General features: G+C 43.5%; 1 protein-coding gene across 1 annotated transcript in view; it reads right to left on the bottom strand.

Moving 5' to 3' along the window:
- The window catches only part of ZNF710 (zinc finger protein 710), a 113461-nt gene extending 96584 nt beyond the window's left edge, over positions 1 to 16877 (bottom strand). Inside the window, exon 1 of the mRNA XM_073618485.1 lies at positions 16814 to 16877. The gene's annotated coding sequence lies outside the window, so the exon portion shown is untranslated. The remainder of the gene's footprint in view (positions 1 to 16813) is intronic.
- Between the last annotated feature and the right edge of the window lie 2203 nt (positions 16878 to 19080).

Raw genomic sequence — 19080 nt, 5'->3', positions numbered from 1 at the left:
ATGGCAGAGAGCGCTGATCGGAGTGTTCTGGTGGGGGGAGGGGCTGTCGCCCCATCAGAACACAACAGCTCAGCGGGGGTACATTAGTGTGTACCAGGCTTAAGAATGCCCATTCCTCCAGACTGATAGCTGCCTATCAAGACATTTTGAAGATTACATAACTAATCTTAAGAACTAGCCTACTGCTTGCATTAGGGACTATTGAGAGGGGTATTGAGGCAGGGTGCTATGATGTTTTCAGGAAACTATGTACAGCACCCTGCTGGCCCCTCCCACCAGCCATGATCTGCCTGCATTGGATAGATAAGCACAGAGACCCATTGATTATGTTATTGGGTCTAAAACAAGGTATACAATATAAACTGAAAGATTTTATTTAAACCTGTTAAGTAACATGTTGATGAGAGGGAAGAAGGAACCAGGAAAGGCAAGAAATAAGCAGATTAAATGTCAGCTGTAAAAGTTTCCATTATGTTTTTCCAACACAAAAAAGCAAGCTAAACATACAAAAGGGCCAATCCCACAAAAAGGTAACCCGTAAAAAAATATAAAATAAAGTAAAATAAAAATGATGTCGCTAGGTAGACTAATAATTTTATTTTTTAATTCCAGTGCTTAAAACCCGAATATAATTGCTGGGTGTTCTCAGGTGCTAACAGTTTATAGCTGTAATCTTTATTACCCAATAAAAAGACAAGTAAGAAAAATTATACATTCAATTTGAACCAGTTCTAGAGTTGCTTGTCATGACTTGTTAATTCAGCAGCGGTATAGGAGAACGAGGTAATTGTATGAACAATAACATTTGTTTGATTCTATTTTTGAGGATAGACATTGCACATATAACAACATAAATCCAGTTTGTCTAGTTTCTCTAGTTATTGAGCTACACTGAAATCCAGGTCAGAGGAACACTTGGAGGTTACTCAGATGTAGCTAGTAAAATAAATAAAAATTAAAAGCGCCACCTCTTGGTGTGAATTGGCTAGAGTCCCTATCAATCATTCCTCCAGGCAAAGTGTTCCCCATTGCTTGGACTTCTTTCATCTTTGAGGAGGGTCTCCGCAGAAAAATATTCCTAAATGCCGTTGCTCAGGGTAGGCTAGTAGAGAAGCATAGGTTTGTATTCCCTGGGTGTGTCCCTTACCTGTGCCACTGAGCTCATTCAACTCATCTCAATGGATCATGTCAGACTGTTTGTTGGAAATGCAGTACAGTGATCATGCTTTACTATACCTTATTGCCTATACAAAAGTCTGTCCACCTCCATGGACCAATTGGAAATTATACAATATCTAGGTAGTTTAGAATGTATTTGGGATTGATCTCTGGAGCCATGCAGGACACCGTGATGGTAGCAATGAACATAATACTCAGATCTTTTAGGAAGAAATACAAAACACTCAAGAAAAAAGAACAGTTGTAGGTACTAATTTAGAATAACTAAAAATGTGCACTTGCCAAAAATAGTGAATATTTTCTCTCTGGGTAATGTTTATCCATAGTTTAAATGCATTAAAATATAAACCTATATGATTTGAAAATCAGCCGATATGTACCTCTCTACACATAATGGAAGTTATGTAGCCTGGCCTTCCACAAACATCTTTCCTTCCACCAAGTAGCATAACCAGTGGTACCCTGGTTTCTGGCCCTTTACACCATATCATATTATGGTACATGCCATGGCTCCTACTCTTCTCTTCGGGCAGCTAACAAACTACAGATACACTCAGAGGTCACTAAGATACTGAAAAACAGCATCAGGAACGTCAACAATCTATAGCAGTGGCTAGCTGTGATGGAGGACCATAAGGTTTCAATGCTGGCCTCCAGAGCCCACCAAGTTCTACTGATGTAAACCAGGGTCTTGTCATACTTTCTCAACCATATTACCCCTGAGGGGCCCTCAAAATAAATTACAGGTCTTGAGCCTCCGTTAGAACCAATTCATTGGGTGTCAGTGGGAAAAAAGTTCCCTACATTGGTGGTTAGTGGGAAGAATGCCACCCTTATAGTGGTGGTCATATTGTCACCCTTTCAGACAGATAAAGTGGTGCTGGCCCCAGAATTATGCAGGCTTAATCAGAGAAGAGCTCAGTCAGCCACAGCTTAAGGAACCCCTAGCATCCTCTAGATCAGGGGTGTCAAACTCAATTTCATCACGTGCCGCAGCAGCATTATGCTTGCCCTCAAAGGGCTGGTTGTATCTGTAAGACTGTATAAATTTATCCAGGGATTTTTTTTTTCTCAGAGAATAGGTGCAGGAACTCAAACACCCCCCCCCCTCCAACAGAACTACATGGCATGGCAGGTGTGGCCATTTTGCACTAACATTGGGAGGATCATAAATGGCCAATGAATACCAGGAGTGCATTATGTCTGTAGTTTAGGGATGCGGAGTTCAAAGGTGCACTGTATACAGAGTGCAGAGTTGAGGAGTGCGCTACATACAGAGTGCAGGGCTTAGGGGTGTGCTATGTACAGTGTGCACTGTGCAGGTATCAGCTAACTTCCACCCCTCCTCGGCTCTGACCTCTGCACCACTCCCCCCCCCCATTCCTTCAAAAGCTCCTTCACATCTCACCTATCCGGCCCGGCTATAGTACCTGCCGGGAATGTAGGCAGTTCCGCCTCTCTTTTTCACTTGCAGGGAGATCATTGGTCGGCATCTGTGCACAGATGGGATCACAGTGCAGCTTACAATGTGATGCCCCATCCCACACTGCACCTGCATGTCCCTTGTCCCCGCATTCCGTTCAGGGCAGGCTGGGATCAAGAGGAAAGTGGTCCTTGTAAACACACAAGACTTCTGTGTTTACAAGTGAGAGTGGTGAGTGGGGAGCAGAGGGTGAGAGCCAGAGATGGCAGAATGGAGTTCTGCTATGTTCTAGCTGAAAAAAGCCCAGGGTGCAAGGGCCACATGAAATGGCCTAGTGGGACGGATTCTGCCCACGGGCCTTGTGTTTGACACATGTTCTATTGGAACCATAGGGTTTCACGGAAATCTGGTTTAGAAAGGGTGCGATTACTTCAGCAGGGCCACAAAAGAATGAATTTTAATGTGATTCACTTACCACCAGTTGCAAGAGCAATAGAAATATGTAACAGACAAACTGCAGGTCTAAACTACAAAAAACATACTAAGGTGCAAGCAATGATCTGTGTACATGATCAAACGCAGAACAATGCCTCAGGAGTTAATGCAGCAGCTTAGATCTTTGGTAGTGAAAAACAGGAGTGGCTCTTCTTTATTAAATTAGCTACACAGCCCATCATTAAAATGTGCTCATTTCCTAAAGCACAGAGAAAAATCCTCGCTAATTAAAGCAAATGCACCTCTGTTATCGTTAGTAACAAACCGGCTATATTTGTTTTAATGTATGCATTCATTTTGCACAGTTCTCTAGACAAGGCACTCAAGTCAAAATAAGCCTATTTGTAATACCATGCCAAGACGCAAAGGGCAGTCCACTAAAACTGCTACTTATGTTTGGTGGAGGTCGTCTTCTACCTCTGGACACTATGGCTATAAGATCTCCATGTTCAAGATCAAAGCTCATGTTCTTGCTAGGGTTGCACCGATACCGATATCGGTGCCGATACTAAGCATTTGCACGATTATTGGTACGTGTGCTAATGCTCTGAAACCTGAAACCGATACTTTCAGGCTCTGTCAAGGAGCGGTGCCGCCACGTCCTTGACAAACGATAACTAATTCAGCTGTCAGTGGGGTTCCCCAGTTGGCAACTAAAGTGTAAGGCCCCTTTCACACGAGGCGGATCTGCTTCCATGGAGTCCGCCTCGGTCCGCCGGCTCAGCGGGAGATCTCTCCGTTGATCTCCGCTGAGCCGGCGGATGACAGGTCCCTCTCTGCTCACTGAGCGGGGAGGGGCTTGTCAGGTGCCGATGCCACCTATGGAGGGATGGATGAAAACAGACAGCATGTCCGTTTTCATCAGATCTCACCCGATCCGATAGCGACGGACCTGGACGTAGGGCCATCCATCTGCTTTTAGCGGATCGGACTGGGTCGGATGTCACCGGACATGTCTCCGCTGACATCTGTTGCTCCATAGGCTAACATGGAGCGCCCGTTTAGGTCCGCCGTCAAAACTGACAGGCGGACCTGAACGGCCCGATCGTGCAAAAGGGGCCTTACCTAAGTCCTGGCAATTGAAGCTGTCAAAAAAAAAAGGCAGCCAATGTTTATCAACAACAGCCACTGAAACAGATAGATAAAAAGAAACATTGTTTCCTTTTGTTTATACATCTGCAGATCAAAAGGGATGAACCTCAATCTGCAGATGAAGTCAGTTTAAGCCTAGGTTCAGAATAGTGCGATGCGGGAACTAGCGTGATTCCAGCGCCAGTTCCCGCATTGCTTCTCTCCCGCAGGCAGTTCACACTGCCCTCTGCGAACCGCTGCGGGTGTCAATACAAAGTTAATGACACCCCCAGAACGGTTCACAGATCGCAGTGCAAACTGTGGATTCATACAGGAATCGGATCGCATGGGTGAGAACACCCATGCGATCCGATTCCAGTGCGGGGAAGAACAAGTCCCTACACCTTTTTCTGTGCGAATCCCATGCGAGTTCAACCATACAACTCACATTGCTCAGACATTGCATGTGATTGTCACCTGCAATGCGGCTGCAAATCACATGCAATGTCTGAGATCGCACTAGTCTGAACCCAGGCTAAAAAAAAAGTGCATTTATTTTTTTATTAAATGTTCCTCTAGTTAACCCCTTATTAACCCTTAATTTACAGTAATCAGCCTCATTCTCCTTCTCCATTTATTATTTTCTGGCAGTTTATATTCACTTCTATTTTAGAAACTATTAGGAATTAAAAGTTTTTTTTTTGCTTTGTTCGCAAATATTTTTACACCTTTAACATATATTTACACGTTTCACATTGAAAAAAGCGTACAATTAAAAAAATAAATGTATTTCAATTGTAAATAACTTTTCAATGCTTTATACCATTGCTGACAGCTGAAGTGTAAACAAAAAACAGTTGCAGTAGGTATCGGCAATTGGTATCAGCGAGTACTAAAAAAAAAAAAAAAAAAAAGAAAAGTATTGGTACACATAAAAAAAAAAAAATGGTATTGGTGCATCCCTAGTTCTCGCCATTGCCAAGAAAAAAATCAGGAGGCAAGAATGAAACTAAGTATTGATTTGCTTTTAAAATTACCGTACTCAAAATGTAGGCAGAAGAGTGAGACTCTCGACAGTTGGCTTGGGAATGGCAGTGACATGGCAGAGACAAGATGTTCTTGCAGATGGAGTCAGAAAAAGATATATGAAGCATATGGGCAGTTCAACCCATAGTGTCCACCAATAAACTAAAAATTCAGTTCAGGGTTAATGTACCTTTTACATTTTTAGGGTTTTACAATACACCATTATCACAAAACACCATTTTTTTTTCAATTTTAGAAAAATCGAATTACTGCAACTGTCCTGTAAATCTAAATGAATCGGGTTATTCAGAACAAAAAAAACTGAATTTCACACACACACATAGCAATCAAATAATAACAATATTTTTTGAAGTCCAAGCTTACAAAAGCATCAACAGCACACAGACTAGCAATCAGTACTTCCGTTTCTGCACTTCACACATACCATATACAAGAAGGACGGATAATATGTGCTTCAGTGGGTCTAACAGGACAAAAAAAAGAAATATAAACTCATTGGATTACTGGAAACCTTCAAAAAAACATGCGTACTAAAGGCACAGCACATATTTTAACCATCCATTTCTCTGCAATACCTGACCACAGTCCTGTACCATAAAGTAAAGTTTTGAAATTGTAAAAGCTCAATTTTTATTTTTAAAAAATAACAAACATGCTATGCTTACCTGCTCTGTGCAATGGTATTGCACAGAGCAGCCACGATCCTCCTCTTCCCCCAAGTGATGGTAAAGTAATTTTTTTATTAAAATAAAAATAGGTATTGCAGAGAACAGTGGCTTACCTTTTCACCTTGATCCCCCCCCCCCCCCGCCAACATTGTCTGTTCCTCCTTACCTGTGGGTGCCCTCTCAGCATGCCCTGTGTTGGAGGGGCACCCGAGTGGGAGCGCTCCCGAGCTGGACTGTGTGTGTCTATAGACACATAGTCTGGCATGGCCATGACCCGTTTCTCCCTCCTCACAGGATTTGACTGACAGCAGCAGGAGCCAATGGCTCCACTGATCTCAGAGCCTTGTAATACCAGGAAGAGGGAGCAGAGCTACCGAGACAATGCTGCATCAAGAATACCTGTCTTTGACGGGTATACTGTTCCCAGAAGCTACAACCGCGGGTATTGTCGTCACGGCTCAGCTCCCTCCTCTTCCTCCTGTCGCTGGGCCAGTAGGAAAGAGGAGCAAGGCTTCATGAATGCGCAGTAGGGTTCCCGGCGTGAAGCTGTAAGGCTACACTGCCGGGTTCTCTTACTTGCAATGGCGGTGGCTGCACCCAACAGCTAATGGAAACATCAGCTGCGGTGCCGACATCGCTGGACTCCAGGACAGGCAAGTGTCCTATTATTAATAGCCAGCAGCTGCAGTATGTGTAGCTGCTGGTTTTTAATTTAAAAGTGTTTAAAGTGTTTGTTAGGGCATCTATACAAGTCTATGCCAGCCTCTCTATTAGAGGCTGGCATAGCACACTGTGTATGTTTTATTTAAAAACGAGCATCGTAAATACTGAATATCAGCTGTCTTCAGGCCGGTCTCATCACTCGCAGACGCTTTCAGGCTCTGATAGATGTCTTCTGTGGGAAGGGCCGTGATCTCCCCCTGACGTCTCCTCCGCGGAAGACACCCATCGGAGCTGGAAAGTGTTCGCGAGTCACGTGACCGGCCTGAAGACAGCTGATAATCAGTATTTACGATGCTCGTTTTTAAATAAAACATACACAGTGTGCAATGCCAGCCTCTAATAGAGAGAATGGCAGTGACAAAATGTATATTTTAGTTTTAAAATAATAGCGGTGGGGGTGGGGGGATGGCAGGGCGGAGACCGACAGAGAGGGCGCTGATATTGAGGAAGGGGGGGGTGAGGGGAAGAGAGAGGAGAGCAGAGAGCAGGCAGCCTATCACAGAGGGAGGCACTTTGACCACGGTGATCAGGGCGGAGATGCCCTAGTTATCGTGGTCTGTTTAGAGAGGCCATACAGGAAGTGGTAGGTTTAGGGTTTTTTTTCACAATTTAGAGGGGGACAGATTACATAGCACAAGCGCTGGGCTGTGTAATCTGCTTTAACTGACCAGAATCCAAATTTATTTTTTTTGGGTTAACAAACGCTTTAATGTAAAAACATTTTGACCTTAGAACCATTTTAACGCTACAGCAACCTCTGGCCTTTCCACTGTTGTAAATCTAGTTACTACCTTACAGGACGCTGTAATAGATCCAATACTTCTCAACATTGGGGCTTTTTAACACATTTTTGTGCACTGTGACACCCTGCATTAAAGCACCCAATCGAAGCATATCTAAATCAAAAAGAAAAACGTAAAATATTGCAGCCTACCAGTCCTTAGGTGGTTTTCTTTTTTTTTTCAGGCTCTATATTCCTCTTTATTTTCCTCTGGTAATCTTGCTAACAACACACTTCCTGTCCCTGGATAGTTCAATCACTCCTCCACTATATCTAGAGAGGTCTGTCTTTGTTCATCTCTATTGCAAGAATCAGGAGTTTAAAAAGGCAAAATAAGATTGTTTTTTCTTTCTGTTTAGCTCACAGGAAGTGACAAGGACACATTTCTGGCAATATTAACATGTATTTTCTGTAGCTTCTGAAAATGTTCTTAGCCTGGAAAAAAAATAAAACAGTAGCCACATTCAAGCACTGGTAAGCTGTGAGATATTATTTTGGAGGGGTCTGTTATCCTTTAAAGGGCAAGTTCACCTTTAAAAGAAATGCCCATGTACTCCAGCATCCCCTCTACATTAAAAACACTGTTTAGGTTTGAAAAATTAAGCTTCTTTTCAATGGCACATCTGTTGGCCATTGGCGGCCCATCCCAAGCCAGAAACTCCAAGGTAGGGGACCCTCCCTTCACCCCGACTAGATGACAAGATGTATGAAATGAAGACGACTGCGCTCTCCCAACCAGCCACCGTAACATGAGAATCAAGATCAGCTTAAAGCGGGGTTCCACTCAGATTTTTAACTTAATCTTACCCCCTTCAGTTAATTGCATAGATGTTCAAATGCTGCACGAAAAACATTTTTTATCGCTGTAATTACCTTTATATTGTACTTTGTTGTGGCACTTCCTGTTTCTCCTCCCATGGGAGTAGGCGTGTTTATTGACTTTCCCCGACGCCGCACTGTCTCCTGGGAGCTTAGTGTCAGGCTTCCCAAGATTCAGTGCAGGAACAATGATCATGTGTGTGAACAAGCTGTGAATGAACAGCATTCACCGCATCCAGTAAATCAATGCTTGTGGGCTTCACATGCCCACAAGCAAGATGGAAACAGCCAGCATCACATTTTTAAAGTTATTTTTCAGTACGAACACAAACAGAGGCGGAAATATTACACTCAAACTGTGAGTATTATTTTGGGATTAGCAAAGTGTTTCAGTGACCTAAAGAAAAAAAAAAAAGGATTGGTCGCCGGACTCCCGCTTTAAGCCTTTCTCTGCCAAAAGGATACGCCCCCTAACGTGTCAGGGGGAGTGGAGTTCTGGCGGAGACATGTAGGCTGAAGCCAATCTTGATTCTCATGTTTTGGTGGCTGGTTGGGAGAGCAGTGACGTCTTCATTTAATGTATGTATCACTCTAGGGGAGGCATTTTGCTAGCCTGCAGCTCTCTTCCTGTGGATCTTGGGAATGTAATCCCCGGCTTGGAGTGGCGTTCCAAGTCTAGTCTAAAGTCATAGATGACAAGATGGCTTGGCCATTGCAAGAGTGCTCTCAGCACCACAGCATTGAGGGCTCCAACTCATTTATATAACACACAGGTGCAGTGCACGGTTTTCCTCTTGCAGCAGCAGCAGCTGTCAGGGTTGTGCTACGGGGGGATCTGGCGTACTGTGCATGTGCGGGATTTGAATGAGCCCTAGCCCTCAATCTTTTTGGAGCTGTTAGCAGGCTTGCAATGGCCAGCCCATACTTTCATCTACATAGGATGGAGGGAGAGGTCGCCAACTTGGGAGTTTTAAAGCGGGGTTCCACCCAAATTTTGAACAATATCTGTATGTATTCTCTTCCTTGCCTAGATGCTGACATGCCGTTTAAAAAATTTAAATCGCAGTAATTACCTTTTATTTTTCTATTCTTCTTTGCACTTCCTGGTTCTCCTCCCGTGGGAGTAGGCGTAGGTGGACCCCCGCTTTAAGAACAGACTTGACGGAGCAGCAAGTGGCCTACAAAACATGCCATAGAAAAGAAGCTTCATTTGTCAAACATAAGCAGTGTGTATAGGGCACGGGCCTTTTTTTTTTGTGAAGGTAAACTAACCCTTTAACATTCGATTGTGCTGACAGTGGCATGGAAAACCACACCTGCAGCATTTTCATCAATGAATCACACTACAATGCATTGAGGTCGATTTACTAAAACTGGAGAGTGCAAAACCTGGTGCAGCTGTGCATGGTAGCCAATCAGCTTCTAACTTCAACTTGTTCAGTTAGGCTTTGACAAAAATACCTGGAAGCTGATTGGTTTCTATGCAGAAGCTGCAACAGATTTTGCACTCTCCAGTTTTTGTAAATCAACCCCATAATATTGCTACATACTATATATGTGCGTTGGGGTGCAATAAATGTATAGGACCACAATGCAGAGAGCAGTTTACACTAACCTGTGCTGCAAGACCTGCATTAATATCACGCAGTACCGCTATGCACAAATGTGACATTTTAAGACCTGCCTTTGGTTTGCCAATACCTGGATAAAGTATTCTCAAACCAACAAATACTATCCTTTTCAGGACTCAAAAACAGGGACTCTCTGAGCCAGAGCCAGACTGCTTTAGGCCATTATAGCTGAACTCCAGGATAAGCAAATATTATATAGAATTACAATAGGGCTGGGAAAATAAAGATTAATTCCTTGATTAATCGTTAATTTTTTTTGATCGATCAAAATTCTTTTGATCGGTACTCACCTCCCAGCCGTCTTCTGGGTCTTCAGAGAGTTCCGTCGGAGATCCAGTGACGTCACAGACATCGACGTCACCGGACTCCTCCCCCCTTCCCCAAGTGCCTCCTTCTGCTAATGAAGGGAAGGGGGGAGGAGTCCGGTGACGTCGATGTCCGTGAAATCATAAATTGAGGAAGACAGAGCCTAACGATTTGATTGATCTCACTGGTCAAAGTATTCAGATAAACAACATGTAAATCCTGGACTTGGCTATGAAAATCAACATATCTGAGGGCTTTCCTGGCTGTAAGTCAGTTTGACGATGAACCAGGGGCGGATCCAGAGCCTAATCTCGGGAGGGGCACTGCCAGAAAATTTTGCGGGCAATTTGTCAGGGCAATGGCTGCTGTTGGCGCTTCAATCATCACAGCGCCACGGTTGATATGGTGTCAGGATGATTGAAGCGCATTATTTTTATTATTACATTGTAATATAAAATTAAATAGTTCAACTCTCCATAATGCAGAATCAGTGGGAGCCCTGAGTGTATCACTTGTTACCGTCGCCTGCCACCAGATGCAGCGTGTCACTTGCCATTGTCAGCTGCCACCAAATGCGGATTGTCACTTGCCAGTGGCTGTGTCCCAGAGTCAGGGCAGGCAGACAGAGATAATGTTATCTCTCTGCTGCCCACGCCTGCACAGCGATGGCGGTGTTCTGTCAGAAGCTGAGCTGTGGTGATGGTGATGCAGGATGAGAGATGATATCAGAAAGCCGCTACTCATCAGAATATGCAACCAAAGTGATGTTGCATTGCGGCCATCTTGGTACACCCCCACTTGTCAGCAGTAAGCCTAGAGTTAGAAGTCGGCAAGCGGACATCTTTATACACCCACCGGAGTCTTGCTTTTCAGTTATTTTTAACAGTAAACTCAGCTTATTTAGTGAAATATCAGTTGAGTTTACTGTTAGAAATAACTGTGAAAAGCAAGACTCTGGTGGGTGTATAAAGATGTCCGCTTGCCGACTTCTAACTCTAGGCTTACTGCTGACGAGTGCGGGAGTACCAAGATGGCCGCGACACAACATCCCTTCATTCACATATTCAGAAGGGAAGCGGCTTCCTGACAACACCTGCCTGCTCGCTCGCTTAGTCACACACCAGCCGACCAGCATTATTGTTCACTCACCACTGGCTGGACATGTTAGTGCACTGTGCAGTAGTTACTGTACGTAAATGGGGAAGAACAGAAGTGGAACACAGTCTCAACTGCAACTGCCCTATTTGAGGCTCCAGCATCTCCTGTCACACTGTCCGTCGGCTCTGAGAGACTCGAGTCCGACGTGACTCACTGTCTCGTTGCTAACGCCTGGGCCGCCTGGCATCTAGCAACGAGTGCAGGGAAGAGGCTCCACCCACCTCCTCCTGGTATCCTTGTCAGTCAGTGAGTGACCGCCGTAACCACATTAGACGCGATTCTCTCTCTCGGCGCCGCTGATCGGTGAGAGAGAGACTCGGGCGGCAGCGCAGAACAAGCAAATGAGTGTGAGACAATGACATATATCAGTGCTATTATTTCGGTGGGGGCAATTGCCCTGTTGCCCCCCCCCTGGATCCGCCCCTGCGATTAACTGACATTGATTGGTTATTCAGCAATCAAGAAACATTTATGATGAGGGCACTTTTTTTCCCAAAGAGCTGACACTTTGCTGTCTCAGCAGGTGATGGATGTCTCTGGCTCTCAATCGGTCCCCCTGATGCACAACGGTGCTATTTAAATAGACTGTAGGGTGACGCCGTAGCCCCACCCGCTGAGGAAGTTCTGGTTGAACGTAACGCTTACGGAGGAGGAGCTACACATGACGTCAGCTAGAAGTAGTTGGATCTGTAGGTGTGTTATAATTAATCGAAAATAGTTGATTTAAAAAAAAAAATCGATTAAGTGAACACAAAAATTTTAATCAGTAACAGCCCTAAATTACAAGAATTGTGTGTGTTCTTCCTTCAGTCTTGGTGTACTTTTTTCTATACTTCTTCCAGATCTGTGCAGTAATCCAGTGTTAAACTTTGCCTCTGTGCAGGAACTTCCTGTAATAAAGACCGCTCACTGCTGCTGCTCTTTCTCCTTGTGCAGAGTGACTGGTCTCGTCTCCGCCCCCTACTGTAATTTTGTGCAAACAACCTGTAGTGGGTGGAGCTGCCGAGTCCCTTCCACTACTCTGCTCTATGCACAGGGTATGTATAGCACAGTGATGTCACTGCTACTTTTACAAGATAATATCTGGATTTGCAAAAGCTTTTGCTGCACACAAAGTGGATTTATATTCTCGTGACAATAAGGAATATATTTCAGCTTTAAAAGTGTATTTAAAAACAGCTCTGAACTTATTTATTAATTCTTATGAAAAGGAAAAAAAAATAATGGCTTTGCTAAATAAGGTTTGCTTTCAGTTAATAAAAAAAAAAATACGATCCAAGAATTCCTTTCTATGGGCAACGGGCATTACTTTGGCTTTGTAAAGCTCTCTAAATATCATCCTCTGCAACATATAATGAACCACCATATCCTCCCGTAACAGGGGATATTTTTCTTTTAAAACAAATCGTTATAGCAAGAACTCTCGTCAAGTCTGCAACAAAATTATGGTGATCCTCCCCTTCCCCCAAGAAACACAGAATTAGTCTATGCAAAAAAAGAAAAAGCAAAAAAAAAAAAAAAAAAGCAAGAATCTAAAAAGGAACTGAATACAGGAAGAACATGAAAAAGAAAAGAAAATGCAGTCTGGGGGGAGGTGCGCATAAAAGGCAATAATGAAAAGAAAGGAGGGGGAAAGAGTGAGGAAGAGAAAGAAAGGACTGAAAAAAAAAGGATTTTGAATAGAGAACTGTACCCAGATGAATGGTGTGTACATAAAGGAAAGATTGCCTGAAAAGAAACAGCCACATGAAATAACCTCTCCTTCACAGGCACTGCCAATCAAAACGACAATGCAAACGTTTCCATTCTTTCCTTGTGCTTCCACTTTCTGCTTTTCCAAAGTGGGCCATGGAAGAGCTGCTCAAGTGGGGGTTGGAGACTAGAATTTTAAGCGATTAATGTTGGTGCAGATTAGGAAGAGCTAGATAGATTGAGAGAGACCTGCAGGGACATGGATAAATAGTGAGATGGAGAGATGACAGACCGATAGATAGGAAGATATTCTGCAGAATGAAAGTCTCACGGTTTATAATGCTACCTGATACTTGATTGCTGTATGTTATGAAGATTCTTTTTTTTTTCTTTCATCACTGCTCAGATTGCACTGATATTGTTGACAACATTGATTTTCCAGGCAGTGCTATGCGATTTTCTTTTTTAGTAATGTGACCGATTTAAAACAGAAGCATGGCCAAAACTTTTTTGGCCATGCTTCTCTTGTGGGTCATAGAAGTGCACTCACTTGTGCGCTCCGGTGACCCAGAATCAGCCAACAGCAGGCTAAAGCATCACAGAGCCGGTCCAGGCTCTGGAAGGATCTTGACAATAATGTCAGGATCCCCCCCAGATGCCTGACCGGCAGCTGGTTCAGCCTCTTAACACGCCACTAACGCCCACCTCCACAGGTCAGTGCTCCAGTGAGCGCTGGAGGGGCAGAGCAAAAAGCGGTGACTCAATCACTGCTGTCTTCTCTGAGTGGACCAAAAATGGAGTGATCAGCAGTTATGTGATCACTCAGTTCTTGGGCTTAGAGCCGGTAGGGGACAGCTGCAGCATTGAAATAAAGCTGCCGTATGGAGGGGAGTACAGAATTATTTTTTTTTTTAGAATTCCTCAATTTTACTTTAGCCAGCTTCAAGATGACTTGATTTTCTTTCCTTCCACCATGGGTGGAAGGAAAGTTAATCGCTCGTTTCCCCCCATCAACATGTGCCTTCCTGGCCGGCAAAAACACAAATTACTGCCAGCGGCTACAGCTGCAGGCAGCAATCTTATGTAAAATAATCCGGGCTGGTTGTACCCAGGTCGATTGATGGATTGGTACAATTAGCCTGCCCATACATAGATCTATTCTAGGCTGGTTCCAGGCCGAATTTCGATCAATGTATGGCCACTTTAGGACCCCTTTCAGAGGGGCGGTGCGGGTGTTAGCAGTAAAGCGCCACTAGTTTTAGCAGCGATTCACCGCTGTTTATAGCGGCGCTTTTCAGCCGCCAGCGGGGCGCTTTTAACACCTGCTATCGGCCGAAAGGGTTAATAGCCCCTGTATTGCGGCGCTGCCCATTCATTTCAATTTGCAGGGGCGGTGGAGTAGCTCCCCTACCGCCCCAAAGATGATGCTTGCAGGACTTTTTTTCCCCATCCTGCAAGTGCACCACCCCAGTGTGAAAGCACTCGGCCTTTCACACTGGGATGGCTTGAGAGGCGCTTTACAGGCTCTTTTAGCGCTAAAACACCTGAAAAGCGCCCCAGTATGAAAGGGGTCTAACTGCAGCAAGTAAAACATCTCCCATACATGCATTTCATCTGTGGCTTTAAAGGACAACTGTAGTTATGCTATCTAACTTTTTGCTTATTTTCATTAGTTCCCTCAATTTCATAAGTTCATAAACATAAACCTTCAGCTTGCCAGACATTCACATTTAAGTGAACAAAGAGGAGTAGATGAGCCGCAAAGGCAGACTCTGCCGGAACTGTTTATCTTAGGGAAGAACAGTAGGGGATCCATGAAGAGATTTCCCTGTTGAACTAGAGCTTTTGTGACGTCTGTGCCATTCATTGGTTTGTCCACATTTTGAAAGCAGGCATTGGCAGACCCATGATGGCTCAATGGGAGGGCTGGGCGGGCGTATCAGTCACTTTTAGATGTGAAAAATGGAAATGGATGCAATCCTGGATGGATTCAGAGGTAGATAAATGTAAACGAACACATGTCTGTTTACAACCGACCGCCCATAGACTTGTATGGAGCTTCTGATCAGGTCCACCTGATAAAACTGACAGGCAGACATGATTGGACAGCCTGTGTATAATGGGTCTTATTCTTATATTTTTATGCCTAAGGCAGGAGTGCCTTGTTCTGGGATAGCAGGTCGGCAAGCCCAGATCGTGGGTTGCCAACCCGCCATCCCAGAGCATCAGAGTGGATGGAGCCGGAGGAAGCAAGTGGCTGCAGACGGAGCAGGAACCGCATTAGCCGATGCTTTCTCTGTAGCGCTAGCTCCTTTCTAACAGCCAGCGATGCAAGCAGAAACTGACAGATAAAAGGTCAGCTTATTAAACATCACAGTTTAGCAATGGGCATATTATGTATTTAAAATCATAGTGTTGCAATCGGCATATATGACGACAATTTATGAAAAAAAAAAGGTTTTATTAGGCTGCATTCACAGTGATCTGCAAGTGCAGCGCAGTGCACCTACGGCTTTCCTGTGGGTTAGCTGCACTGAGCCATAGACTTCGATCATATCCTGCGGGTTTGGTGGGCTGAGAACGCACCCAAACTTCTGCATTCAGAAAATGCACCACACCTGCAAGATAGAATAGAAGTCTATGGCAAAGTGCAGCTATCCTGTAGGAAGGCCGCAAGCGCACTGCTCTGCACCCACGGTGCGGGTAAACTGCAGCGCATCAGTGTGAAAGCAGCCTTATGCTGGCCATACACTATACGACAAATCGGCTGAAATTCAGTAATTTAGACAGTTTGTTCGTTTTTCAGGCACAAAATCCATAATCGTTGGGACGTTTTTGAGCCAAAAAAAAAAAGGGGGGGGGCAAGTTTGGAAATTTTCTGCTGAACGAACGATAAATGGAAAGGTTAATGTGTTTCCCGTCCGAACTGTCTGCACTAGGTATATGTAAAAAAAAAAAAAAACAAACAAAAAATGCATTCATTTATGTCCACTGCACGATTTATCGGTCATTACATGATGGCACTATCGTTTGCGCTCACGGCCAAATGTTTGTTTTTCGAAAATGGGTTTTTCGTATAGTGTATGGCCAGCATTAGGCTCCTTTTACATGATCGGTCTCCGATCGAATACACCTGTCCATTTTCTTTTCGTGATTGTGATTAAACATTGGGTAAACATCCAACGGGGATTGGTTCCATGGAAAATAACGATCCCGATTGTTGTTTAAAACTTTCATTATGTTATTCAAAATAAAAAAATTTGAAATTCTGAACCGTTTCATTTCATTGTGGCCCACTACCAAATTACCCAAGTGGCCCTCGCTTTTCAAAAGGTTGGGCAGCCCTGGCTTAAGCTCTTGCTTTTGTAGAGCAGGCTATAAAACTGCTAGGAAGCCTCTGAATGGTTGCTTCAGGCAACACTTTTGCCTGTATACACAAGGGGCAATATACACCTATAGTGATAGGCTCACAGGGATTGACCTTACAGGGACATAGCATTTCACATATACAATAAAAGCAAATAGCTAGAAAGAACATCACATAAAACTTCCCAACACATGATCAATCTATTACTGTCCACTAAGAAAAAATGTACAGCTGAATGTGCGCTCTAACACTCTTACTCTAATAGATAAAAAGCTTCAGGGGAGGTTAGAATATATTTTTTCAAGGAAGAAAAAAAGGAAAAAAAAAATGTTGGTTACCAAATTATTCAACATCTTTCTTCCTGCAGTCAATGTAACCCTTGCATGACCAGCGTCTGTAGCTTTGCTTGTCTGGGATTGTCTGAGACATACATAATAGTACAGAAATACTTACTGATTAACATGGAGTGTTGACTTCCAAGACCAACTGCTGTCACGTTTTCACAACTGTTTTGTCTAGAAGGAAAAATGACATTTGGTATTAAAATTTTTGTAATCTATACAGTTCTCTGCTGCCAATGAAAACAAATGTTTAATTAGCATATGATGTACATTGCCTTGAAAAATGCCTGTTTACCCACCACCAGTCTATGTGATGAACAGTTTTCTAAGAAAATCATCAAAGCCAACCACCATAATTTTTAGATTGATTGTTGCCTTGCTATATTGACTATACTTATAGGAGTCATACACCTATATTATTGTATTTCCGATACTGGATTGAGAAAAAGTTCTAGTTCACTGCTACCATGGTTTCACAGCGGATTCCATATGTTCAGAATGGTCTCACTCATTGTTGTCTCAATGCCAATGCCCTCCGCGATGGGCTACATATTATTATGTACGATTCCCCACTGTTCGCAGTCCGGAAACCCAGCAGTAATTTTTTAGGAGTACCTTTTCTCGTGCGCCAGCAAAAGCTGTAGATGCATTTTAGTTGCTGCCTCCCACCTCTTAGAGTTTTTTTGTTGAATGTTGGGGGTATTCTTTACTTTCACATTTATCCATTTTTTTATTTCTTTTTAGGCACAAAAATGGGTTGGGGGTTTAGTGTGTCAGGGTATATTTTTTGGAGAGGTATATTTTATTATGCTAGGACTCTTTTTTGAGCCTAATCAAACCAGTTACACAATGGTCCAGTCACTGAACAAAATTCCAGTGTTAGTTGCTCTCCAATTTCTACCAAATGCATACCTGAAGTCTAAAATTTGAAAATTTGGGGTGGGAGGGGGTTTAGTGAATATTGAACTGTGGTTTTGAAGTGGTTTTGTGTTCTTTGCTTTGACATATTTATTTTATTCTGATTTATTTCAGACGCAGTCTTGCAGTCTTTAGTGCCGTCAATTTACGCAGCGCTTTACATATACATTGCACATTCACATCAGACCCTACCCTCAAGGAGCTTACACTCTAAGGTCCCTAACTCACATTCATACAAACTAGGGACAATTTTAGACAGGATCCAATTAACCTACCAGCATGTCTTTGGAGTGTGGGAGGAAACCCACGCAGGCACAGGGAGAACATGCAAACTCCAGGCAGGTAGTGTCGTGGTTGGGATTCGAACTGCTCCTTCTTACTGCTAGGCGAAAGTGCTATCCACTACACCACAGTGCCAACATTTTATTAAACTTAAAACATTGCAGTGTGGTGCTGCAAAAAAATAAGGAAGCTCACAAACTATACTAATCAACTGTTTAACATTTGCCAGTCTATATGAAGTTGATGGCTTCAGCTTTAATTTTTAAGGAGTAAACTTTCTGAGAAGTTTAAGATCTCTTGTGGCCGCTATTTTCACCAGTCAATTCAGGCCTGTTACTTCTTCATACAAGATCAGCTGTCGCAGCCAAAACTACTTTGTCATCTTCCAGGATAGAGGCTCCACCCACCTACAGGAAACGCAGGCAAAAAAAAAAAAAAAAAGAAGGTCAAAAGCCCCTATGCGACTCCCAGTTGGCTACGGTAATCTGAACAAACTGGGAAGTCCTTCCAGTCACTAGAAAGCACACCAGAGTAGGAATAATGGGCTAGTACTGGTGTATGGGAGTTCAAACTAAGGCCCCGTACACACTATTAGATTTTCTGCAGATTTTTGTCTTCAGATTTACCAAAACCATATAATATGAGGTCAAACCTTAAGAGTTTCAATTTCTATGTGATCAGGCAGGCCCTTGCACTACATGGTTTTGGTAAATCTGAAGACAAAAATCTGCAGAAAATCTAATAGTGTGTATGGGGCTTAAGAGAAGCCAGACTCTAAAACAGTCAGTCATTCTCAAATGCGGCTCCTGTACAGAGAAATGACAGCAATGATCTGCCTAGCTATCTGTAAGAGGCATGCTTCCTTACTGACCTCAGAGAATTTCAAGGGGATAAAAGGTTGAAAAAGTCAGCAATTAAATTTAGCCTATGCCCATGGGTGTCCCATCAAACTTACAGCACACGCCACCCACTCTATTAACTTCACAAGCCAAGAAGGCAAGTGCCAAGATTGAGCAGATTTGTTAGCCAGCCAGCTAGTCCAGCTCCAGAACCTTTATCAGACACTACAGATCAACCTCCTGGCATGACTTTTTGTTTTTTCACCTTTAATGCATTCTATGTATTAAGCTGAAAAACCTCCTGCCCCCAGAGCCCCCCCCCCTCCTTTTACTTACCTGA

Source organism: Aquarana catesbeiana, linkage group LG03, assembly GCF_042186555.1.
Source record: "Aquarana catesbeiana isolate 2022-GZ linkage group LG03, ASM4218655v1, whole genome shotgun sequence".
In the NCBI taxonomy this organism is placed as follows: domain Eukaryota; kingdom Metazoa; phylum Chordata; class Amphibia; order Anura; family Ranidae; genus Aquarana; species Aquarana catesbeiana.
Note: the sequence above shows the minus strand (reverse complement) of the source record. Positions and strands in the feature narration are given on the sequence as shown.